Raw genomic sequence first — 21041 nt, forward strand, 5'->3', positions numbered from 1 at the left:
TAGCTACAATAATTACTAAATAAACTGGGATATTTTTCTGTATTGTGCTTATAAGTTAGAGATAAATTAAAAGGAAGAAGCAGATAGAAAGGATATAAAAAACAAATAATATGAGGGGCGCCTGGGTGGCGCAGTCGGTTGGGCGTCCGACTTCAGCCAGGTCACGATCTCGCGATCCGTGGGTTCGAGCCCCGCGTCGGGCTCTGTGCTGACTGCTCAGAGCCTGGAGCCTGTTTCCCATTCTGTGTCTCCCTCTCTCTCTGCCCCTCCCCCGTTCATGCTCTGTCTCTCTCTGTCCCAAAAAATAAATAAACGTTGAAAAAAAAATTAAAAAAAAAACAAAACAAATAATATGAGAACTTCCAGAAATAATACAAGAATTTCCTAGGGGCACCATAATAAGTTCAGCCAATCTCCTATACTTCAGAATATAAATTATTTCATGCTAAAAATGATCATAATGATATCTTATAGTGTTAGAAGATACCAAAGATACCAAATAAAGGCTATATTATGTTCAGCATAATGTATTTAGGCAGGAAAGTATACTAAACATTTTGGAAAGGGTTTGTCTGGTACAGATTAAATTGGTCCTTAGCAAGCTAAATAAATCACAAACTTTTATTTTGTGCCTTCTGTATTCAAGGACTCATGCTAATCAGAATATTCTCTTCCCTGATTGGCAGCTATATTTGAGAATTGAGTAGAATTAATGCTCAATTTTTTTTAAATGCTGCTGGTCTTTCCTTTTGAGTTTGTGGGGTTGCTATGTGTTGCTAAAAAAAAAAGAAAAGACAACCCTAGTTGATGAGTTGGGGTTTTTTGTTTTAGATTTAAAATGGTTATACACACACATATATTTTCCCCTCAATTTTTTCAGTTGAGTTTGGTTTTTTTTCAATCCCCACCCCAATTTATGCATCTATACACACACAGGTTTTTGTATTTCTAAGCTTAGCTTTTGCCAAAGAAATGTAGAAAAAAGAATTGAATATTTGCATCAGAACCAAAGGAAACTCAACAAATTCTATAGGAAATTGGATATGAGGATGGTATACATTATGCCAACCACTAATATAAAATTATTTGAAATTGGGGTACCTGGGTGGCTCAGTGGGATAAGTGTCTGACTTCAGCTCAGGTCATGATATCATGGTTTGTGAGTTCCAGCCCCACATCAAGCCCTGCATGGGGCTGTCAGGGCAGAGGCTCCTTCAGATCCTCTGTCCCCTTCTCTCTTTGCCCCTCCCCGTCGTGTGTGTGTGTGTGTGTGTGTGTGTGTGTGCGCGCGCGCGCGTAGGCGCGAGTGTGTGTGCGTGGGTGTATGCGCACACACGTGCGCACACTCCCTCAAAAATAAATAAAATTAAAATATAAAATTATTTGAAATTAACAGCATGTTTAGCCACCCTGAAACTACTAATAATGGTAAATATGTGTTTATGTGTATATACACTTGAAGAATTGAAGATGAGTGTTTAGATTAGAATGAATAATATGTATTAGATATACTTATAAATGACATATTTTTTAAATGTTATTTACAGTCTTATCTTTTTAAATATATTTTTTAATGTTTATTTTTGACAGAAAGAGCGTGAGTGGGGGAGGGGCAGAGAGAGAGGGAGACACAGAATCTGAAGCTGGCTCCAGGCTCTGAGCTGTCAGCACAGAGCCTGATGCTGGGCTCAAACTTATGAAGCATAAGATCATGACCTGAGCCGAAGTCTGATACTTAACCCACCAAGCCACCCAGGCACCCTTATAAATGACATATTGTATATGCTCTATAGAGAATATGTTATTTATATTATATATAGAACATGTATATGGAATATAGAATACATGTATATATTCTAAATACTTATTTTCCATCCTTTATAGGAAGCTTCTTCCTCTATGCGAACCTTAGACCAGTCTCTGAAAACAGTTGCCTTTGGAGACCCTAAAGGCAAATTACTTATGTGGCTTTTGAAATTTTTCCTATTGAGAGGATGGTCACAGGCAAAATGGATAACCTTAGGACAGTCCCCCTCTGTGTCCCTTTTTCCCTGATACCTGTCTTTCAGTTAAATTTACCTAGCAGAAAACAATCAATTCTAACCCCAAAGTGGTGTCTTTTGCTTTGTTTCAGCCTTGTCTCAGATTCAGGATATTGGGGTTGACTTTCTTCTCTTTCTTGTTGACTATCTCCTTAAGAATTTTTATCTACATAATGGTCCTGTTTCTTTTCTCTCATTTTCATTTTGGGGTCATTAAAGAATCTGTGCCCACTGTCAAATCAAATGTCTCTTCTCACTATGAAAATTTGCTATCACTTTTGTATCCTCCATATCATGTTGGTCTTACTTAGTTTGGGATTTTGACAACCAGGCCTGTTTCTCTGTATGCCATGTACTGCACCCGACTCACCGTATAGGTTCACTCATAATTTTGTCTAATAAATTGGTGTGTTGCTGCTATTGTTCCTCTGGAGATAGTTTTCTGCAGGCAGCATTAACAGACAGCTGCACATCAGATTACATTCATGCTGACAGCAATGTCTTCCCATCAGAAAAAAAATCCTTTTTTCCTCCCTACCAAATGAAAGCTCAGATTTTAGAGAAAATTACAAAATACAGAAAATGAAAGAGAAGAATTGAAATCACAGTATCTGTGGTTTTCTCTATCCTTAATGATAAAGCAGCTTCCTAGAGAATTTTCTTATAATATGTTGATGAAATGTTTATAGTCATCCCTTTGCAGTTTATTTAGAAAGTAGCTTCTAAGCAGCAGTTCCTGAATCATCTAGAAAACTTTTAGCTAGAGAAACCACATTTCTTTTCTTTCTCAAGCTGCAGAACCGGTCTAATCTTTTTTTTTTTTTTTTTGAGTTTGTTTAATACTTGATATTTATGGTGAGGGACTAAGTTACATGATCTTTCTTCCAAAAGAATATTTCTCAGATATTTGTGTTTCATAGCTTTCTGATTTCATTGCCATAATAGATTTACTTGTCAGGGAACTGTGGATATCTCTAGGAGTTCAAGTGTACACAATAATAAACTATCTTTCATGAAGAAGGGATAACTTCATGGTATTGCTATGATAGTAGGTTTGGGTGCATCTTACCATGCATGGACCCAGAGCTCTGATCAGAAATAGTTGAGTCATGTGTATGTTGAAACTAGGAACCTACCAACACATTATATTGCCTCATATTGACAATACCGTTTCCATAATCTTTGGATAGATAGGTCATGCTATGACAGACCATTTGGCTGCCTCAGAGCTTTTACCTTATATTTTTACTCAAAGGAATTTCAGATCCTATTTAATATTTGCTAGTTTTGCTAAGTAGTGAAGGCATGGAGGTTGTAGTAGTAATCTTGTGAAGAAGGAAATCAGTGTTTCTTATCTATTTTCCATATATTGTCAATCTGTGCAAGTAAACCTATTATATGGAAAACTGATAAAGAACTTTGTTTTCTTCTTGATATACTTGCCTGCACAGCACCATGCCCCACTTTGGAGAACCCTGTGGTGGAGTTTCAGCTTTCTAGATAAGGTGGAATATCTGTAAAATAGCCGAACCGTTGTGCTTCCACAGATTTTCACAACCCTGAAGGTGAAAGGAGTTGGGAGGATGAAAGAGGGTCATCCCCCCACCCCCAAGACTCCTAAAATTGAAAGACACAGCTGCTGTTCCAGTAGAACCAGTGCATCTGGAGCAGTCCAATTACTAGAGAGGTGACACTACAGCCTTCCTGGTATCCTCTAAAGTGTTCATCTGGTGGCTCTTATCCTTCCCTGGGAATCATCTCCTCAAGTCCTTCTACCCTTTTGTTGGCCTGCTTTGAACTTCTTGGGTATTCCTCTCTTTTACAAAGCAAGGGCTGTAAGCAGTACAGAGTAAGTACTGCAGGTGTACTCTCTTCCATGCCGTATAAGGAGAATTGTTGAACTATCTTGTTTCTGCATATTAAAAACTGCAATAGCATCATCCTCTGAGTTCTTGTTTGTGTGACTTCTTCTGTTTCCCTAACAATTTTCTAAATTATTTCTTTTCATTTGTGCAATATCCAGTGCATTGATTTTTTATTCTATCTGATATCAAGTCATTGGTAACTACCTACATAGAGAGGCTAGAAGCATGTTCTCTTCCTTCTTTGAGGCTATTTTCTAGAAGAGTATGGAGCCATATTCTATGAGATTATCTGGAATTTCCTCATAAAATTCAACACCAACTGATAGGATTTACTTTTGTAATTTTACCCCTCAAGCTTACCACTCACTGGGTCATATTGTTTCTATGATTTCTGTGCAAACAATATTTTTATTTGTATTCTTTTTTTTTTGTATTCTAAAAATAAAATGGAACTCCATCTAATCTTACCCCAGGAGAGAAAAGTATCCCCATTAGATAGGAGTCTAGAGAATATTGGAGGTGCTTTTTGAAGCAACTCAACAACACCTAATTGTGTTTCTATTCAAGTTTTGTGCAAGTAAATGCACATGGGTTATGGCCTGTTGTAGAAAATACAAATATTACAACGAATCTCAAAAATCAGGTCAATTTCCTAATCTACACCGCAATCAAAATAGTCACGTCACGTTTGCCTCCACCTCAAGGTAGATAGTCTAACATGATGGCCTATCCCCTACCACACAGGGTGGGTCACTAGTTGCTTCATAATAGCAACATTGCTCAGCAAGTTAGGACAGGAGGATAAAACAACCGTATCTAGTTGAGGCTGCAAAGGAAATTCAAGGAAACACAATGTAATAATGATGACTATATTTACGTATGAATAGAAGAATATGAATTGCATGCACTGTCTCCAAATTTTCTTGCGAGAGTATTTTGTGATAAGTTATATGATGTCTGTTCCCTCATCAGGCCATGTATGGAAATAAAAAAAAAAACACCCATATAACCCTTCCTTAGATTTTGAAGATATGTATTCCCTTTGAGAGAGTTGTAGTAATGATGGTAGTTCTGGAGTGAATGTGCAACTGTCTTATGTATTGACTTTAGATTTATAAGGCTTAGTTGTAGAAACTGCCATTTATTCCACTTTCAAATGTGTTCAGGGGCCAATAGTTACTTAATAAAGAAATAGTAGAAATTCCTACTGTCTTTCTTTGGAGTCCATAAGCTAGTATATAGTTAAATAATAACTAGACTTGGTGTTCACTGGCTTTGAGTTCTCTTTAATATTTGCTGCTTCCAGAAAGCTTTTCTGGCATTCTTGGTGTTAAGTCTATTTTTCAGTTATAAGCTAGCCAGTTTTCCATTATATCTCATAATTAGTAGTTGTATGTATTTGTATGAAAAACACTTTGCTAATGTTCAAACAGCTGCCATTTTGTCTCTTGGGACTCACCTCAGTAGAGGTGTCTTTATAGCTCCCTTTAACTTTATTTACTGTCATTTTTGAAATCTCTTATTCTTTCTTAGTCTTGAGATGATGTTCTTTTTCAGCTTGTATATTACTCTCAGAAAAAGCAATATACTTCCATCCACCCTCTGTATGCTGCCCCATAGGAAAGCCAGCCTTACAGATCTAATGTCTTAGGGGCTTCTGTGTCCTGTGGTAGGTGCAGATTTCTGCTTCATTTCAAGGGTCTTATTTCCCTACTCTAATCAACCTCTAGATGCCAGCTGTGAAGACTCTTACCTACACCTCCTAAACGGCTTAGAGAGGAATCTGGTTCTTCTGGACTCCGTGCTGACCTTGACCCTTTCCCCAGTCCTGAGCAGTCCTGGAAACTCTGCCCCTCAGCACCTAATTCATGCCTGATATTCTAACTTTCTTGCCCTGGCCTCAGGAGAGAGAGCACATTCTGAACACTCCTCCTTTTGTGTCGGCATCTCTGTGAGGTGCTTTGGAAGGACTCCAGCCAGGCATGGAAGGGTTCTTTGATAATATCTGACGGGTGGGTAAGAATTTCGGGCACCTGGCCAAGATACACATAGCCTGTAATCGTTAACTCAGTCTGTAAACAGTTCAAATGGCACTGAGAGGCCGTCAGTTATTACATTAGAAGAAGCCTTTCATCTCTCTTGCTTAGAAGCCAGGCGTCCAACATTGGCCCCTACTGTGGCGATTGGAACCATAGTGCTCTATGCACAGCCACCAAGGTCCGAGACATGCAGGGACATACAATGGAGCCTGCTCCGACTGACTGACTTCCAAACGTTCAGCATTGGAGCAGTAACTAAATCATTAATTTCCTTTTGTTCTTCACCTGGCTGATGCTAGAAAGAAAAAAGAAAAAAAGAAAATCCTGACCAGAAATAATTAGGGGGAAGGAATTATCATCTGGGATTGGAAATTTCATTCTTCAGCTCAATTTTCCTACCCATATTCGTGTTCTGAAACCTTTACAACCTCACCATTTACCTTTTTATTTTTTCCCCTTTGCTCCAAATTGAATCCAACTTTGGTCCTCAGTATACCCCATACCTTGAATTAGCTTTACAGTTATTCAGTATTACTAGACCCTAGGTAAAAGGCACAATGCTGGGCCCTGGAGAGGGCCCAAAGGAGCATAAGATAACAGACATCCTGCCCTCAAGGTGCTTACTAATTGAGACCTTAAGATAATACTAGATATATACTAGAGATAACTACCACCATGGGAGTTTATAATAAGTGCCAACTAAGGTGTACAGTGAGTTTCTGTGGGAGTTTACAGAAAGGAGAAAGAACAGCAACATGGGCAGGAGTGATTAGGGAAACTCCCTTCCAATTCTATGACAGGTTTTTTTCAGTACTTTTCTTTTTATTAGTTTATTTTCTTTCATGTTTCTCATCAATTTTCTTTTGCCTTTTCCATTAAATTGCTCATTTTGCTAGCCACATTTTGAGCGTTCCAGGCAAATAGTAAATGGAATCATTAAGCCTCTTTTAGAATTTTTCTGATGAATAGAATTTTGCAGAAGCAGAGTTTATGAGACCTGCCTTCCCCTGTGGTATTCTGGTACCGAAAGATGGTGCAGGAAAATCAAGCACAACTTATTCTAAGCATCTTAATTGTGGAAGGCCCTTTCCTAATGAATATTTTTGAAGATATTTACATTAGTTTTTAGGGTATTGTTGCTGAAGCAGTTTGTTCTCCATAACACAGGAGCAAAATTTAGATTAGGCCATAGGTTTTAAGTAGACAAGAGAAATAAAACCCTACACTCATTATATTCAAGGTGAGCACCAAAGCTCCAGATTTTGCCCTTTACACCAGAATCCCAAGTGTAAAGCAACTAGACTCTTTTTCTCTACAAAACAGTGTCTTAACATTTGCCTTATTTACTTCAACTGAAGGAAGATGATAGAGCCATGAAATGTTCTTCCAAAAAAAAGCCAGGGTGGTGTATTGTATAGTCAGCTTGACTGGGGCCCTCACGACTTAATTAGTTAGAAAGCTCTGATGTCGCGCCTTTTATTTTCTGTTTTGCTCAGCTTTCTGGATCACCTTTTCATCTCCTATACATATTTGGGGGTTTGCTTCTGACTTACCATCCAAATTTTCTTTACTGTTTCTGAATGTAGCTTTAGGGGAGGGAAGCACAGATAAAATAAAAGAGAAGTCATGGCTTGTGGATGTTCTCTGCTTCTGATTTCCCAATCTTGGATGATGAACATTTTCTGTTATCTAGGATGACTAACACTTTCCCCTACTTCCTAGAAAAAAAGCAGCTCAATATTAAAGAAAGAAAGAAGAAAGAAAGAAAGAAAGAAAGAAAGGGAAAGAAATCAAATCCTTTGGAAGAAAACAATAGAGAAAACGAAACCAAGTTTCTTTACCATTTGCTCAGCATTTTTATTTGTTCATGGTAAATAAGAGGGTGGTTATTGGAAAAGATGTGTTAAATCACATTTATACAGTAGAATTGCAGAAATACAAAATTTATAAGGTATTTCTACAAGGAAGTTTTGTGGCTTGCTATCTGATCCACCCAATTCAATGCCCTGCTTAATTCTGAGGTCATTTACAGGTTTAATATGACAGGGAAATAATGGAGGAAGTCCCTGCTCTTCTACCTGAATATAGTCTGTTTTTTGGGAAATGATCATTCTTAAATTTTGACTTCCCATCTTCATCGTTTTCCTTATGTGTGTAGTACGGAAACTTCCTAGAATTATTTTGGTCCCTCTAGATCAGTGCTTCACAGATTTTAATGTATATCAGAATCAGTTTTAGAAGACCTGTTGGGATGCTTGTGTGGCTTAGTCATTTGAGCATCCGACTCTTGATTTCGGCTCAGGTCATGATCCCAGGGTCGTGGTATTGAGCCCTGGGTCAGGGTCCATGCTGAGTGTGGAGCCTGCTTAAGATATTCTCTTCTTCTCATGCCCCCTCTCTGTATATAAAATGAAATGAAATGAAATGAAATGAAATGAAATGTAATGAAATGAAATGAAATAAAGTTAAAATAAAATAAAATAAAATAAAATAAAATAAAATAAGGCTTGTTAAAATACAGATTGCTGGGCCCTACTTGCAGTTTCTGATTCAATATGTCTGAAGGTGAGGCCTGAAAACTTGGATTTCTAACACATTCCCAGCTGATATTGATGCTGCTGGGTCTCAAGGACCAAATTTTGAGATCCACTGTTCTAGGTTACTGCCTACTTTATAACCATGAAGACTTTAACAGATATCAGCTGCCTTCATAGGGCACAGCATACAGCTTGCATTGAAGTGGCTGTGGCTTTAATATCCAAAAGTGAACCCTTAGTTATGAGAGAATTTGTCCTACTTGCAGAGAGTAAGTGGTGTGAAGGCTATATCATTTACCTATAGGCACCTGGCAGACGCTTTTTGACTTTTAAGCAGCAGGTAGCTGGTGGGAGCTTACTTTTAGAAAAACTACTAGCTGGGCTATAGAAGTAGCAATATGACATAAGGAGAATGAAACCCAATGCTTTTGATTGGTTTCTGTATCATCCTCAAAGAGGAGATTCCAAGGTTGCTTTGCCTTTAGGAGTTCTCGTTTTTCTTCTCTCCACTGCCCTGAACTATAGAACCTTTTAGGTCATACATTAGATGATATTAGAAGCTAAGTGAGTGGAATCTCATTCTAGTGTGGCAGGCTACACAGCATCATCTCTTCTGGATTTCTTGCAGTGGGAATAGTTCAAGTGAACCAACAACCACAAGCTCTACTTTTTAATTGGATTCACTTACGTAGCCGTTTTAACTTTTCCTAAGTGTTTTCATGCATTAAATTTAGTATTTACAATATTATATCCATAGTACTATATCTGAAAGATGTAAACAGTATTTGGCAAATTTGTGTCTCTAGTCCTGTCTTTTCACTCAAACTCTGATTCTTATTTCAAATCGCCTATAGGATTTAAATGTTCATCTCTAATTCAGAATTAGAATGAATTCATTTTCTTCTGTGCAAAATTAATTTCTTTTTCCAATGTCCATCTTTGGATTGATGCAACTCCCCTTCTACCTGCCGCCAGTTCTCCAGGTTTAGAACCTTTAACTCTTTTATTCTTGTGGTTCAGTGTGTCAGCAAGTACTTTCTACATTTCCTTCGTGATTTCTGTGATTCATCCTTTCACCTTCTAACTGTTGCCACCAGGGTTCAAGCTCTCATCATGTTATGCTAGATTCTGGAACAGCTCTCTAACTGGTTTTCCTACCACCAGTTTTCTTTTCATCCCATTATAGTTTTTATTCTGATACTAAATTGTGTTTAAAATACTGTTTTGATCATGAGATCCCCTTGCTTAAGAATCCAGAGTGGTTCCTTTTTCTCGTATGCCAGCAAGGTCTGGCTCTTATCTCAGCATTCAGTGGCTTTCACAATTTGACCCTACCTCAGCTATCTAAACTATCTCTGCCGGTCTATTTTTTAGTTACATAAGTCTTCTTACTTTGAAGACTTGCGAGAGACTGGTCAAGAACCCCGCTTTTCCTCTCACTTGGCCCCATGTGTTTTCTCAAGGCTGTAGCTGGGAATTTCCCAAAATCCATTAGACAGATCCTGTGGATCAGATCCTGCTTATTTTACATATGTGGTTATTCTTCTCTTATTCAAATCCTGAATCCCCAAATTCAAATTCCTTAGGGGCTAGCTTAATTCATCTCCTCCACAAAACCCACAGGACCTATGGGCTATACCACACAATGTGATACTTGGTCATACATCATTTTATGTCACCATTTAGTTGTGTTTATGTGTTATCTCCCTAATAAGACTATAACCCCTGGGCTGGATCAAACATAATTTTGATGTTCATCAAACACTTGCCAACTAAGAGGCCATATTTCAGGCCCATTCTGATGTGCCCATGGGGCAAGACTCCATGTGTACCCATCCCGCATCCACTCAATAGCAACATTGTGTGACTGTGCATATCTTGACAAGGAACATTTGGAAGCTATTGATCTTCCCTGTAACAAAGAGTTTGGGAAGAAATTGTAGCAGCTGCTATTTTAGTGAAAAAGATGGCTCCAGAAATAGGCCTGATAGTGTCCAGGCTAAGAATCAAACTTAGTGCCAGACAGCAACTCTGCTAGTTAGGTATTTTGCTAGGAAGGGAGTTCAGCCTCTGAAGCATTTCATGTAGGTGTGGACTCCGCAATTAGATATGCTGTTACTTTCTGAAGTAAGCCTACCTAAAGGCAAAAGCATGGCCTGGTGACTGGGTGATTACTCCCGCACTGTGAGTACTCATTTATAGGCTACATGGAAGTACCCACCCGAACAAACACTATGAAGAAGCAAAAGAAAGTGCCCAGGACCTAAGTGTAGTCACTGTGTCAACAGCAATATCAGATAGGGTGATTTTTATAGAGTGGGGGGTGTGGTGGGGGGGAAGAGTCGACGCATCTGTGTTTGGTGATTCAGAAACTTGGTGACCGCATTATATGGCACCATGAAGCCACCTTATGTTCCAGCCACTCCATGGTGGCTGATGTCATATAATTACCCACCCATTTGCTAACTGGACCAAGAGGAAATGGATTGGATGAAAGCCAGAATAAGGTATACCTTGTAGCTGAGCCACAGTCAAAACCTGTGAAACCAGATGGCTTTTGGGGACTTTTGCCTATACCAGTGAAGTCATTGCCATTGTCAACCTAATAGTGGTTGGTTTTTATAGGTATCATGCATTTTTGCTTGCCTATTCCTCAGATATGTTCTCATCTGAATTTATTCAAATGAGCTCTGTAGCTCACAAATTACTAAATTATGCTATCTTAATCAGGAAAGGGTCCAGACAATTCCTGTTGGCTGAACTAGGACTGAACTTAATCCTAGACTGACTCAGCTTCTCTGTTAAAGTTGTTTGAAATTCTGATATCCCGCCAGAGACTGTTTCTAAAGAGTTCTCAGTGTGAAGTATGAATCACAAACAAATGGACTCTGGGGAGACCAAAAGCACAAGCTTTCAATGTGAATTCAGCATGCATTTACTGGTTGCCTGCTATTGTTAGGGCATTGTACTGTGTGGGAGAGAAAGAAATCTCTGCCCTCCATTTAGTAGATAAGGATGTAAAGCAGAAGGTGAAAAGTGCCACACAATAAATACAAGCAAGGTGATTGAGACATTTCAGAGGAAAAAGAGATTCTTCATGAAAGAAGTAGCATATAAACATGCCCTTGAATCTCATGGTTCGTGAGTTCGAGCCCCACATTGGGCTCACTGCTGTTAGCTCAGAGCCCGCTTTGGACCCTCTGTCCCCCTCTCTCTCTGCCCCTCCCCTGCTCACGCTCTCTCTTAAACAAAACACAGCACAACAAAATGAACAAACAGAAAAGCACGCTGCCTTGAATGATAATAAGTAGCATTTTAAAAAGTGACAGGATAGGAGTAAGGCATTCCAAGAGAACATGAGAGAAGAGTAAGACAGTTTGGTTTGGATAAGCAGTATGGTACATTTAGGAGAGAAGTGGAGATAAAGTTGAAAAGGCAGAGGGGAAGAGGAAGGAATTAATACTTTTTAAGTGCAAGAGATGCTGGTACTTTAAATATGTTGTTTAATCTCTAGGATGATCTTCTTGGGTAGGTAGTGGTATCTGAATTTTTTTTTATCCATAAAGAAACCGAGACTCAAGAGGTTAGCCTCCCCACTCAAAGTTACACACATTTTTCAAGTGACAGAGCCAAAATGTGAAACCAGGTGTTCTGATTCCAAAGCCAGGGCAGAGAGGTCTGAAGCCTTGATTTGATAGGCTAAGGAGCTTGGGATTTAATTCAGAAGGCAGTGGAGAGTCACTGATGGTATTTGAGTAGGACAACAATATGATTGGTGCCGTATTTAGGAGGATTGCTCTTGCAAAGATACATGGAGAGCTTTAGAACGTTGAGAGACTGGAGACTAGTCAGAAGCCTATTGTAATGGTTCAGACTCCAGGGACATAGAGAGGTAGGTCTCCAAAGAGGAGTTTAAGTGATTGGATGCAGGATGGGGGGGGGTCATAATGACTCTGAGGTGCTCGGCCTGGGTCTCTAATGACAGTACCACTAACAAAAACAGATGAGGTACGAGAGGTTATTGGTTTAAGGTGGAGTGCAGGAAGAAGATGATATGTAGGTTTGGTATTATTGGAGTTTGAAGTACCAGAAAGACTTCAAAGAAATAATGTATGGCAGGCATTTTATAGTGCAGGATAACTGGACTTAGGAAACAAATTTTGGAATTAGCATTGAAGATATTAGAATGAATAAGAACCCCAGAAAAAAGGTAATAGAAATCAGAGAACATATGCTTATATTTAATGAAAGGAAGAAGAAAAGAGGAAGGCAGAGGCAACAAACAAATGAGGGACAGTCAGAGAAGTGGAAGAACTAGAACAGCATTAGGTCAGGAATAGCAGTAGGGAGTGTGTCAAGAAGGGATATTCCACAAGTCAGAAGTTAAGTCAGCGATATTTGTCTTGCTTTAGTGTCAATCCCTTTTCTTGGGGAACTGGCACCACTAGGTTCAGATATATTCTTTTTTCCTTTCTCTTTCAATTCTGTTATGGAGGAAATTAGTCAACCAGAACTGTTTCCCTATTAAAGATGTGTTTGGTGATCACATTTAAACTCGTGAGAGCTCTCAGTTTTACTGCTGGCAAAATAAAGTAAAAGTTTCAGGTCTTGACGTTTATTTCCCAAGAAGGCTTTTATAATTTTGATGCTTTTATTCCTTTACTCTGTGACTCTTTCTATGGTCAGCAACATCTCCTCTTGTTATATTTAGTACATGAAATCCATGCCCAGAATTCAGGGTTCCTGGTTGCAAGCCTAATATGCGTTGTGTTGTCTCTTCAACCTAATTTGTGAAATGGGTGGTACTAATAAAGGGAGAATAAGAGAGCTAATGAAGGATTGTAAAGCACTTTGCTAATATACAGCGCAACATCAAAGCCGATAATAGTCTTAATTCAGGGCGAATGATTCCATTAGCAAAGTAAAAATAAAAGGACAAAGGGTAGTGTTGCTTTGTACCTTGATAACGGCTACAAATCAGAAGTGCTGTTATTGATCCTCATTGCCCTGTGAACTCTCAACTCAGGAGTCTGGCTCCCCTCCCTCCTGACCCTCCAAGTACTTCCCTTACCCACTGGGTCTGGTGATGGCATCTCTCCGAATGTCCTGAGAAGTGCAAACAGGAACTTCTGTTCCACAGAGCCAACCTGATAACTGAGAAGACTCTTCTTCCATTTATCAGCACTTTGATTATCTTTTCATATCTCTCACCATCTGCGCTTAGCAAGAAAAATAAAGAGGTTTGAGCAATTAGGAAGTAACAAAGAACTCATAGTTCACAAAGAGCAAGTCAAGGGATGTTTGGAATATTTGAACATACGACCACACTTGGCGTGGGGTGGCCCTCTTACGTCCTCAGGACCAGAGCAGGCTGGAGGGCTGAGCAGGCTGCGGGGAAGCTGAAACCCATGTGGCTCCTCAACTGAAGTCTTTAAAATTCGGGCTTCAGACACTTCAACCCTAAAGAATTTAAGGATGGAGGAAAGAAATATAATTCATCTCTCATTTCATTTAAGGTAAGAAAAATGTTATTTAAATATGTTACTTCATTTAATGTTAATCTGACCCACTCAGAAAAAATATGGAGTACTATTGGGAGTTAATCAACTCTGAGTTTTTCCAGACCTTTTCCATGCAGATCACTTGCCTGGGTCCTCATAAAATCTTGGTAGGAACTGAAGTTCACCAGAGACACTCAGCCAACACCATGGCCTAAGGCCAGTGTGGCGGCCTAAGAGTTTCTTTGAATCAACACTATAGGGATAAAAAATAAATAAAACTGTTTTTAATGGTTTCTAAACGGTTCCTATCCTGAAGGAGCTTCCCATCAGATCTGGGAGATTAGGCAGAAGGGCCCAAAGGACAAGAGAACACTTCGAAAACAAAGCACGAGAATAAGTTGGTCTGCCCATTCGTTCTACATTTGCTCAGTATGTATGTGCTGTGACCTGTGAATGTACATTCCCTGTGTGTTGTTGGACAAATGGGCTTGAGCCGCTTGTGTGTGTGCACATGTGTATGCATGGCTGTAGATTTACAGTTTGGCTTTAGTCTCTTGAAAGCAGTAGCCCTTTCCCTTTTTTGGCAGGGGGGCTGCTTTCTCTCCCTTAAGGCTTATGCTCAACTCAGCACATTGATACTGAGGGAAGACAATAAAAGAATAACTGAGGATGGGTTATTAAGCAGGAAGGTTTTCCTGAAAGAAGTGAGTTTTGTTCAAGGTTATGGAGGAGATTTAGGTGTGATACAAAAGGGAAGTGACCTCTCCCTTGCTAAGAGGTAAAAATACTATAAAAGCTGACTTTAAAACTTTAACTTATAGGGAGTATACAGAAGGTTTTTGAAGAGAAAGCCAAAATCTAAAAATGAGCATATCCTGATCAAATGACAAAGCAACCACCAAATTTATTTGACCTCACATCTGTTTATTCAACATGCATGCATTTTTTTTCTTCACATCTGTGTGCCTGGCATTCTGCTAAGTGATGAATAAGGCCTAGTCCCTGACTTGAAGTAGCTCAGGATCTACGTTAGAGGGAGGAGGAAAGGACTAATATTTTATTGAAATCTAAGAATCAGGCACTCTACTGATACAACTGTAAGACGTTAAGTGTCATTTAAGAATTTTGAATAAATCTGGGGTCCCTGGGTGGCTCAGTCAGTTGAGCGTCCAGCTTTGGCTCAGGTCATGATCTCATGGGTTGTGAGTTTGAGCCTCGCATCGGGCTCTCTGCTGTCAGCACAGAGCCTGCTTCCGATCCATCCTCTGTCCATCTCTCTCTGCCCCTCCCTCCCTCCCCCCCTCTCTCTTTCTCTCCCAAAAGTAAACATTCACAGAAAAGAAGAAGAAGAATTTGGAATATAACACTTTAGGGGAACAATGGGGGAAATTGTTTAATTCTGGGGACTTAAAGCCCAGTAGGAAGAGTAGAGAAGACTAGGCTGGAAGGTTGAGGGGAAAAAGAGGGGGAGAGCTGTAGGACTTAGACGTTGGACTCTTTGGCGCCCAGGGGAAGGGGAGGTGCCATTTTTCTTTTCTATGCGGAACCAAGGAGATAGGGAAAGGCCCATGAGAAGAAAGTAAAAGGAATTTATCAAAGAACCAAACTACTTTCCCAGCTCATAAATTTTTTTTTAAAGATTTGTTAAAGGCCAAGACAGTGTTTTTCTGGTTTCATTCTCTTTAACTCCTAGAACCCTGCCATAAGAGGCTACTTACATATCTTGCTCTTTAGTTCTTAGGAGCCCAGGAGATGCTGCTATTAGGAATTACTAGGGGTGCCTGGCTGGCTCAGGTGGTTAAGCATCCGACTCTGAATTTTGGCTCGGGTCATGATTTTGTGGTTTGTGAGATCGAGTCCCACATTGGCCTCTGTACTGATAGAGTGGAGCCTGCTTGAGATTCTCTCTCTGCCCCTCCCTCTGTTTATGCTGTCTCTCAAAATAAATATTCAAAAAAAAAGGAATTACTAAAATAGGGGCGCCTGGCTGGCCCAGTCAGAAAAGCACGTGACTTTTGATCTTGGGGTCGTGAGTTCAAGCCCTGTGTTGCTCATAGAGATTACTTAAAAATAAAATATTTGTGGGGAAAAAAAAGAAACTACTAAAATATTCAGAGGATGGAAATACCAACTGGCACCGATGCCAAGGTATCCAGGCACTATCCACGGAGACCCAGTGAAGTGCTGAGCTCCAAAAGGCAATCTCTTCTAGGCTCTTGCTACACCATCTTTCGCTTTTTCTTTTATCTCCTGCCTGGAAGGCTACACCATGGGTGGGAATAAAAATCTACTCTCCTGTTGCATCCAGGAAGCTGCCAGCAGTCTGTTTGCCTTGCTCTTTGCTGGCAAATCATTAAACAGTCCCCCCAAAGCAGGCCTCTTCCCCAGGGCCACCCCATGGACAAGGATTCAGAGCTGTGGTCAAAGGGCTGTCAGCAGTCAGGCTGGAGCCTTTGGGTTGTCTCCAACACAAGCCTCTTCTGACTGTTGCCTCTTCTGAACAGAAGCCTCCTTGGCCTGGTCTCAACCCCCAGTGGCTTCTGAGGAGAGACTCTGGGCATCTGAGTTGGCTGGTGGCTTGAATAATTTTGTCCTTCCCCTCCTAATGTAATTTCTAAGTACAACTAGGCCCATGCTCCACCCCTCCCCCTTCCCCTTTCCAATGTAAATGCAGTCTTGTGTGTTAGCTGCCCAGGAGCTGGGGCCTGGGATCAGCCAAGCAAATGCCATAACTTCCCATCACCACTCACAATGTGGCAATTAAAATCTGAGCATAGATTTAGTTGAATTGGCCCATCTGGATACAATATCTGCCCTTAAAGGACTCATAAGCACCACAGCCAGCCAGTCATAGATGACTGGAACAGAGTGTGCAGGGTAACTTGAAATCCCTACAACCCCTGAGCAGGAGACTAGCCTGAAAGACACAGAATGTGTGAAATAACCAGATTAATTTATCTATTTCACACTCTTGTGTTAAACTCACCAAACGTAGAAATACTTGGGTAGTTCTACTGGTAGTCGTGATATGCCTCTGGCATATTTAAATAAATAACCTGATTTCCTCAAATTTAATTTATTTGGTCTTTTTTCACAAGGGCTGTCTGGTTTTAGTCTTTGGTCTTTTCAGCATTAAAATCTTAACGTCAATAATTACTTAAAAACAATAATACTAACACTGCTTCCAGCAGATTTCTAAATTCCTACCATCATCTCTGGCATGAGTTTGGCTGCAACAAGAACAGCAAAATCATAAAGCAGACTGTGTCAAGGCTGTTTGCAAGTAGCACATTGGGTTCAGTTGGAGCACTTGTGGGAGTGCAGTTAACTACTGTAGAGTTAAGAGTTAAGGCCATCCCTAGGAGGGGCTCTAGCCAAAGCCTCTAGAGCCCCTTATCCTGGAAATTTGACGGCAAGTATTGCCCTAGCAATACTGCCACCTGTGACAAGACCTCAGCTTTTCTGCAGATGACCTCTTTTAACAAGACTTAGGTAAATGAGGGACCTCAAGTGGTGCTTCCTATAGGATGGAGGTCAGTGAAGGTGGTAGGATCTCCCTGGGACAGTGGTCACTAACTGAGCAGCAGAATTCAGCTGATATTTCAGGACATCTTTGTATAGGAGTCTTGCAGGTTTGATCCCTGAGATCCTAACCTGGTGGAGGAAAGGAGTTCAAACTTCGTGCCTGAAGCATCTTCTAAGATCTTGACCTTTGTGGGCCTGAGAACCTGGGTATCCTATTTCATAGCTTTTCTTCTAAAGAGCACTGATGTAACTAAAATGATATTTAGTGGGCTCCCACTCCTTTGTTCCTAACTTCTTGATTAGCTTCTTGGTGCCCCTATAACTAGAGGTCATTCTGGGCTGAGTCGGGACAAACTCTGTTTCTGTGTGAGAATATAATGGACAAAAATAGCTGAGATTTTTCTCTTTCTCTCTGTCTGATTATTGCCAAATAAGCTTCCTCTCTGATTATCAGTTTATTTCAAAAGCAACTTAGTTAGCTCTTTCTTCTTTCTCCTCCCCTTTTTTTTCCTGCCCATGACTCTGCTTATGACCCTGTGAACCACCCATACATAGATGCCAAGCAGAAAAACCACACCATGGGAACCATTTTAAGGTCATGAGGTCCATCTACATCATGGAGCTTGGATATGATCTGAGATGAGGATGGGTGAATTTTTTTTAATAATTTTTTTAACATTTTTTATTTTTTATTTTTTTTAACATTTATTTTTTGAGAGACAGAGAGACAGAGCAAAAGTGGGGAGGGGCAGAGAGAGAGGGAGACACAGAATCTGAAGCAGGCTCCAGACTCTGAATTGTCAGCACAGAGCCCAACATGGGGCTCGAACCCATGTGCCTTGAGATCATGACCTGAGCTGAAGTCAGACCCTTAACCGACTGAGCCACCTAGGTGCCCCAGAGGATAGGTAAATTTTAAAATTGAAGAATGAAGTCTTTAATGTGGAGCAAGACAGGGAAATTGCAGTCTGGCTGAATGACCATTATTTGGGTCCAAGCTTTTGTGAACTCTAATTTCAGGACACACCTTTCTCATCCTAAACAAACATGGACTATTCACTGGGAAAGCATCTCTGAGCAGTGTCTGGATCTGGCTGCCTTTGTTGTGGCTAGGAGAAGAGATGAGATAGGCCCTAGGAGAGAGGAAGGAAGCTGAGGCTGCCGGGAAGAAAGAGCCTAGGCCTGGAGGGAAAATGAGCAGACAGACCTTGCTTCTGTCCTGTTGCTAAGAATGATTCAAGTTTGAGCATTCTAGAAATGGAGGTCGTGAAGCCTTTCATCCATTCACCGCAGTACTCAGCAATGTTTGTTGTACCACACAGAATACCTCCCATTGCATGTACCTGGAGGTGGCATGGTAGGGTAAACAGGGTACTGGGATTGAATCCTGGAGACCTCCAGGATTTAACTAGCTGTGTAACCATGGGCAGCCTGTGACTTGAGTCTCATGTTCCTCATCTGTAAAAAAGGAAGTGTTGAAGGGCCCTTACAGGTATGAACCAGGCTCAGCTGTTAGCAAATCACATCTCTTTGTAAACTGTATGGCAGCTGGATTCAAATGAAATTTTATTCATTATTCCAGCAAAGACCAAGGGCCTCCAAAATGCAACGCCTCAGACTAGACTTTTGATGAGCTCATTTCCCCCCCTCAGCCTTGGTCCCCCTGCTTCCTGTTGGAAGCTGGCACATCATTTCAGTCCTTCTCTTCTCAGCACTCTTGCTCACCAGCACACCTGTCCACTGGGGAGGTCTTCTGGATCCAGTGAGAAACACTGGAGGCCTCTGTCACCCATCCTCTCTCTGTCAGTCCACTCTCATCAGGGGGCCCAAGGTTGTGCTGCTCTAGCCCCACCAATATTATTTTCCTTCGTACCTTAAAAAAATTACACAATCAAGCAGGAATACATTTTCCTTATAAAAAAAAATTAACAGAATAAAGGGAAACTCCTTTTGACAATTTCCCCAGCCTCCCAACTTAATTCAGTAGGAAACTCAGTCATCCCAAAGACAGTGACCGGCTGAGGTAAGGAAGAGAATGAGGTCTCAAGGTTTCCAAATCCAAGCCTAAACAATCACCAGTAGGGCCTAACCTGCGGATGTGAGCTGGGCCTCTTTCAATAAAAAGGACAAAGTGCCCAAACTGGGCTTCAGAGGCTATTTCAGTGCTGCAGGCAGGAAGCAGCAACTTCAGGCTGTTCTGTTTTTCCCAACTCCCGAGCTATAGGAGCTTGACTTTATGATGCTGGTGTGTCCCGGTGCTGGAGATAAGAGTCAGGTGGTTCTAAGTTCAGGTAATGGAGGTTGCATAGGAGAGATGGATTATAAAATCTGAAAAGAGGAAATGGGGGGAAAGGTGCCTTTGATGCCTGGCCAGTATTCCTGATTACAAAGGCAAAGTTGTAGCAGGCAGTAAAGTTACCTGTCCAAGGCCTGGGTGAAGGTCCGTATGTGGAATCAGAGAACTAAGAGATTATTGCAGGGGGGGGGGGAGGAGGGTGGCTGGAAACAAGAGACAGTAGAGAGTTGCTTGCAAAAGCACACGCCCCAAGATGAGGAGATGCCGTGGATAAAGAAAGACCAGCATTAAGTTTGGGGCTCAGTTGAGCCCTGGAATGCCCTTTGTGAGGAGGTAATGAGATCACATGGCTTCCTTCATGGGAAGGAGGCGGGCTGAGAACTGGAAGAGCTTGTTCAGTGGGGTTTGGAGGGCTGAGCACAGGGGGGAAGTGACCGTGGATAATGAGCTGTCCCAGACTGCGCCTTGTAGAACACTGGCATTCAGAAGCACTGTTGACAATCGCCAAGGGAGTAGCAGTCAGAAGAAGGTCTTTGTCCCTTCCAGCAATAAGGAGGGATTTTATTATTGCAAATACGATAATAAAACAATGACCGTTTAATGAGCACTTATTGAGTGTCGGGTTCTCTGTGCTAGGTACTTATTATATCCATTATCTCCAGTCTTCATGATAATCATCCCATTCTGTAGGTGAAGAATATGAGGCTCAGAAAGCCTAGGTAACCTGTCCAAGGTCACACAGGTGAATGGTGGAGTCAGAATTTGAGCCTTAGGTCTATTTTAGAAGGGAGGGGAAAATCAGAACAAATAAGTTAAAGGAGGAGGACAGAGACCTAGAGACCAGATCCATCCGAAAATATGAAGTATAACACATGCCACTAAAAGGACAGTATTCATGTCTTTACACAGGCATGGAAACTATGTGTGCAAAGCTGAGTTCTCAGCCAGAGTGGCCTGGACCCTGAAAGCAAGCTCAGGCTCCTCTTAATTTGCCCCTGAAGGCAGTGTCTGGAACAGGGGCATCCCATCTCCTGACTTTTCAGGAAGTCACAGATAGCCAGTCCTTAAGCCCCTCCAGTTTTCAGGGGCTCTCCCCAACCACACCCTCCCTGAATCCTACCAGTCAACTCCCTTGGCTCTCTCCTGGTGTCCTGAGAGGACAGGTGACATCTCCTTATTAGGAGACCTTGCATCCTAAGGAGGCAGGTACATTTGGATCTGTTTTCTCTCAGGGGC

General features: G+C 41.0%; 1 protein-coding gene across 3 annotated transcripts in view; it reads left to right on the forward strand.

Annotated features, from left to right (window-relative positions):
• Positions 1-21041, forward strand: part of RNF43 (ring finger protein 43) — a 64278-nt gene that overhangs the window by 18945 nt on the left and 24292 nt on the right. The window contains exon 1 of one of the 3 annotated variants that reach the window (XM_030295028.1): positions 13663-13999. The exons of the other annotated variants lie outside the window; for them this stretch is intronic. The gene's annotated coding sequence lies outside the window, so the exon portion shown is untranslated. Of the gene's footprint in view, positions 1-13662; positions 14000-21041 lie in introns of those variants that run through there. 3 annotated transcript variants of the gene reach the window in all.

The sequence above is a fragment of the Lynx canadensis genome, chromosome E1 (assembly GCF_007474595.2).
Source record: "Lynx canadensis isolate LIC74 chromosome E1, mLynCan4.pri.v2, whole genome shotgun sequence".
Classification (NCBI taxonomy): domain Eukaryota; kingdom Metazoa; phylum Chordata; class Mammalia; order Carnivora; family Felidae; genus Lynx; species Lynx canadensis.